The 6,087-nt window shown below is 38.9% G+C and overlaps 1 pseudogene; it reads right to left on the bottom strand.

Annotated features, from left to right (window-relative positions):
• Positions 1 to 206: 206 nt before the first annotated feature.
• On the bottom strand, positions 207 to 1,291 carry LOC127360979 (CMP-N-acetylneuraminate-beta-galactosamide-alpha-2,3-sialyltransferase 1-like; annotated as a pseudogene).
• Positions 1,292 to 6,087: the final 4,796 nt, after the last annotated feature.

Here is a 6,087-nt window from a genome sequence, read left to right on the forward strand (position 1 = left end):
ACAATCAACCTCCAAGGAACTACTTTGCAAAAAAACCCCGATATAATAGGTATTCTAAATTAAACTAAAGCAGATATTTTTAATATGAAACCTTATCCTAGGATGGTTAAGCTTAGACTTGTCAAAGAAATGTTCTCAATAAAATTGCTATCAGGCACGTTGATTTTCAGGCACCCCCCGACCATCCCCTCCCAAGGCAAATGCACACGGTCCATCTTTGCAACTGGTTGAGGCTGTAGCTTTGCCAGTTAAAGTTCTCCAAAGCGAATTTGCATGCAGTAATATACATTAGAGATCTACATACTGGGGCAAATGATCACATAGTATAGTTCATGAATTTGAAAAGTTTATTAAAAAAAGGACTCACGTTCCAGAAAATCCTGTGGTGGTGGCCTTCATTAGCCACTCAAGATCCTGTATCTTGAATGGAAACAGCACAAGATGGGTGGTGGTATCTAAGTCCATGGCACTCTCTGGATACATGATATGATGAGTTGTTCTGCTCCCAACATCTGCTTCATAGCCTTTGGTACGACCAGTGTTCATTCTAAATAGTACAGATGGATATATTCTTATATGTCAGTCTCCTATGCATACATTCTTAGGGGACTGCTTGAATTTTTACTTTTCATTTTTGATGTTGAGGAAAAAATGTCCTTGTTTGTCCAAACACAGATGAAAAACAGGTTACGAACAACATTCCTTAGCTGGAGGATTTACCTTATGATGACGTCATGGAAATCTATCAGACGTCCATAATGTGATCCATTCAAATTACCAGAATTCCCCACCACAGCACAAGTCCTGCAGCGGTCAGGGCTTTGTTCTATAAAATCTGGACTGGATGGGAATGTCTGAAACAGCTTGTCCACTGTTTGCTTGTAGAAACTGTAGCTGCGCCTTTCAGCCTGTAAGCCCTGAACATGCCAAACACAGACGTTAAACCAGTTATGAGTTGTTTTGGAAAACAAAGTTTGACAGTGATGAGAATGTTAGAGACTGTTTTCTTGCATGGTGACAACTTACCTTCCACCAGTTGAAAGCGTCCTCTGAGAGGTTGTGTTTTGCTGATAAAAATGGTTCAGCAGATTTGTTGGCACGCTGCAATAACCACTCATCTTCTACTAAACATGTGTCACAAGCACAGGGCTTTCTGTCCTGAAACTGGAGGAGATATCCTGAAACATGTCCGTTCAAAAAACACACCAATGCCAGTGATGCAGAGCAGGAAAATGAGAACCTTTGCTTTTGAATTCATCTTGGCAGTGTGATGATGAGACTGGGAAATGATCTGTGAAGTGTATGGTGAAATACACAAGTGAGTCTGGAGTCATGAATGAGGTGTTATTTCTTAATAAGCTATAATAATAGCTTGCTACATAAACTCATCTTTTTATCAGGCAAATACATCTGCCAGTCTTTATTAAATGAACATCACAGTATGACTTATTTCTTTCATCAGTAATTAAAAAAACAAAAACTTTATTATAGACCTTTTTCACAGAAGCCATTTTGACATACAATAGTCGGGTAAACACAGGTGTTACCAATTATACTAAATAAAGTTTCATCGTCTTTAATGTGGTAGAACCAGTTTCCAGTGAGCTGACATGTATAATAACAGCACCCTGACTCTGTTTGACCTGAATGGAACAAAACTGTAATTAGTATCATTGGTAACCTACTATTTCATGCCAAAATGACTGCTGTGGAAAAGATCATTTATCATTATTATTTGTATTTGTATTATTATGTTATTATTTATTTATTTTAGAATGATTATAATATATATTTTGGTCCTACCTGATCAGAGAGTAATCCGCATCTACTCCAGTTAAACAGAGAGCGTCGGAGGGTGATGATGAGTTTCCAGTTAAGATCCGATTGATATGTTTTATAAATTCCAGGAAGAAGTATTTACAGAGGAGGATTGGTACATCTGTGGCGAAGGTGTGGAGAGGTGTGGCCTGGGCAAAGGTGTCCAAAATCCATACAAATGCTATGATGAAACATTTTCCGTGCAAATGTTCAGATATTTTCTCTCATTATGTGAATAATATATGCAGTCCTTGAAAGTTGCTGGTTTTGTTTACTGCTCTAGTCCCCCAAATTAAGAAAATCCGTTTTCTTCTGCTGCTACATCTCTAACAGTGCGTAAATGTGTAAATAACCACCAGTAAAATGATATATTTCCGTCTCTGTTTGGATCTAATTTATATGCGTTCCTCCTCTGCGTCCTCCTGCTCCACACTGTGGCGAAGACAATAAGAAGAGAGAAAGAACATCAGCTCTATCTCCACCAGGTCTAATATACACGTACAATATACTATATCGGAGGTTGAATATGTTGTATGAGCTAATAAACTCACTCTTTCCATCAGATCCATCAGATCCATCCTGGCTAAACGTGTGCGTCATCCTCTCAGTCCGCATCGCTGTCCTCTGCCGACTCCGTGAGGAGCGACCAACCCAGACCTGCCCTTTAATTTGACTTTAGATATTGGTTTGAGGATATAAGCAAACTTACACCGGCCAATATTATGCTGGAAGAAATAAATGAATGATTATTATACAGCCTACTTTGTTAAAGAGTGGAGAGGAGAGAGGAAACATGTTCCTGCCTGCTGGAACCTAAATTAAATGTTGTCTGAACCAGCAAAGTATAGTCTATACAACCAATATGCAATATGCCTTTTTATGGCAGATGTGGCTTAATAACTGCAAGTTTTATGTGTGAGTGGGAGCTGAGCTTTGAGGGGTCTGAGCTCCCAGCAGTGAAATCATACATCTGTGGGCGTCGCCAATACAGTACTGACTACCAATATTTGAATTATTGACTGCTTTCCAAAAACCAGTGCATCCTCCCTCTAGTGGAGTGGAGTACCTGGCACCCACAGCCAGCAGTGTGTAATAATAATAATAATAATAATACTTTATTATTATTATTTATTTATTTTTAATGTATTTGTAATTTTTATGATTTAGAATTTTTGCTTTTTGTAGCAGTATTAAGACAAGGAAGAATTTGTATTAACATTATTATTTTCACTTAATTCCTGTAGTAGTATCTTTAGTCATTTATGAGCCAGAATATACATAAAATCTCTGAAAATTAGGTTGTCACTTAAATTAATCAAAAAAGAATCACCAGTTAAAATGTATTAATATTGATTTTGTTTTGGTCCTACCTTATCAGAGAGTAATCCGCATCTACTCCAGTTAAACAGAGAGCGTCGGAGGGTGATGATGAGTTTCCAGTTAAGATCCGATTGATATGTTTTATAAATTCCAGGAAGAAGTATTTACAGAGGAGGATTGGTACATCTGTGGCGAAGGTGTGGAGAGGTGTGGCCTGGGCAAAGGTGTCCAAAATCCATACAAATGCTATGATGAAACATTTTCTGCGCAAATGTTCAGATATTTTCTCTCATTATGTGAATAATATATGCAGTCCTTGAAAGTTGTTGGAACTTAAATTAAATGTTGTCTATACAAAAATTATAGTCTATACAACCAATATGCAATATCCTTTTTATGGCAGATGTGGCTTAATAACCACAAGTTTTTCAATTCAATTCAATTCAATTTTATTTGTATAGCGCCAATTCATAACAGAAGTTATCTCAGGACACTTTTCAAATAGAGCAAGGTCTAGACCGAACTCTTTAAAACATTAATTACAGAGACCCAACAGTACCACCATGAGCAAGCACTTGGCGACAAGGGCAAGGGAAAAACTGCCTGTTAAAAGGCAGAAACCTAGGACAGATCCTCCGGCTCTAGGTGGGTGGTCGTCTGTCTCGACCAGTTGGGGTGAGAGAGAGAGAAAGAGAGACAGAGAGAGAGAGAGCGAGAGAGAGAGAGCGAGAGACAGACAGACAGACAGACAGACAGACAGACAGACAGACAGACAGGTGCACAGTAACAACAGTATTGGCAATGGCAATCTAGCAGGACCATGGCAGGAGGCTCCACCAGGATCGACAAGCTTTATCGAAGAGGAATGTCTTAAGCCTACTCTTGAATGTGGTGAGGGTGTCTGCCTCCAGAACCACAACTGGAAGCTGGTTCCACAGGAGAGGAGCTTGGTAGCTGAAGGCTCTGGCTCCTGTTCTACTTTTAGAGACTATAGGAACCAAGTTTTGACAAGTTATGTGTGAGTGGGAGCTGAGCTTTGAGGGGTCTGAGCTCCCAGCAGTGAAATCATACATCTGTGGGCGTCGCCAATACAGTACTGACTACCAATATTTGAATTATTGACTGCTTCCCAAAAACCAGTGCATCCTCCCTCTAGTGGAGTGGAGTACCTGGCACCCACAGCCAGCAGTGTGCAATAATAATAACAGTCTCGTTCGGCATATTATGAGACTTTGGTGAGGTCTGGCACACATTGACAGCATCACCATCATCATCAAATCAAACACGCAGGGCAATACAGACACATCAGAGTGGCTGTAGAGATTGTGGAGTATGTAAGAGAGTAAAACAATACAAATCACTCGGTATGTTCAGAGCTGGAGGAAGTGAACTCAACGGACACAGACCACATGACACCTAGAAAAAGGAAAACACTGTGTGATTCAGCATTTAGAGAATATCTCCTGACATTCCTCTGCTGCTTAAGAAACTCTTAATCCTCTTGAAAGTCCCCCTACCTACTTCTAACAGTTTTACACCTTAAGAGCTTTCTTAAGGAATATGATCCCTTGTGAACAGAACTAAGTAGTCTCAACTGTCAGTAGAAAAACATCCTACTTCTAATAAATTTCTTCAGCCAGTTGAATGCTGATTGACAGGCTTCATACATTTCAGGAAGACGCCTTTTCAGAGTAGGATTGGCACATCAAGGCTTTTTTGCCCTCTTCTGTCATACGAATACTATATTTAGTCAGTAGCCTAATTGTATTCCAACTGGCACTTCAACTCAAACTTTTCCACTAGTTCATCCATTTCAAATTTGACTGGAAATTTTAAGCAGCGAGCACACACATTTTCTTCAGAAAATCTAGCCTTTTCTAGTTGTTATGTACATGAATTATGTGATAATGAGGATAAAAATAACAACAACTACAGTAAGTTCAAATTTTGGCTAGTAGCACTATAGTAGCAGTAATAGTTTGTTATAGTATATATCATGCCATAAAGATTCTATGTAATGGCCAGCAGGGTGCAGCTCTATTGGCTGCAATAAAAGCCTGATAGCATGCAGTCCTATGCAGAAATGACCCTATTTCTCCCTTATATATATAGATATAGATATATTAGCTCAGTAAACAGTTTGTTGTCTCAATCTCTAGTTTCAAGTATTCTTCCATACAGCAAGATGTGTATTTAGTAAAAGCAAGGTATGTTTTAGGCCATTCTCAGTGACTCCGTCCTGCGCAGCACAGGCAACTCCAATTCTTTTGATGTATTAAACCTCTTAAAACTCACAGGGTAGCGAGTTCTAAACAGCTTAGATTGCCCCACACAAATATAAATGTTTACACCTTTAGCAATTTCATCGTTAGATCAGTTAGATTCTCCACGGTTAAAGAACCATAAGCGCATATCATAATCAAATGAATGATTCATAATTGATATGTTATTCAAAAGCCTAAATTTTATACAAATAACTGCAACTGGTTTAAATAAACAATGTTATAGTATTTCCCATCTTTGCTGAGAGAGAGTTTTTTGCACCAATTAAAGGCCTCTCCCATATAGACACCTGTCCCAAATATAGGCAGGTTGAAGTCAGTGATTGATGCAAATACAATCCTGGGCTCTTAACTGAAGTTTATCAGTAGTTATACATGTACACATAGATTTGTCATCAGTCTTGAAATGAGGATCCGCTTGTGTCAGGAAAGGTGTCAAAAATGTTTGTGTCAAGGTTGTGATTGTGGAGCAATGCTGGAGAAACAATGGTATTCAGTATTTATGAAAACTTTACATTAAACCAGCAACATTCAACTTTCCTTTTGTGTTCATTCAGGTGGCTCCTTTGGACAAAGGCGGTTGTGTTTCCACTGTCCCGTTTCTCTGATTTCAAGGTGAATCCCACCGAATCTGACCCAGTGGCAGGCATTAGGAATCACTAGAAAT

Source organism: Dicentrarchus labrax, unplaced genomic scaffold, assembly GCF_905237075.1.
Source record: "Dicentrarchus labrax unplaced genomic scaffold, dlabrax2021, whole genome shotgun sequence".
NCBI classification, from domain to species: domain Eukaryota; kingdom Metazoa; phylum Chordata; class Actinopteri; family Moronidae; genus Dicentrarchus; species Dicentrarchus labrax.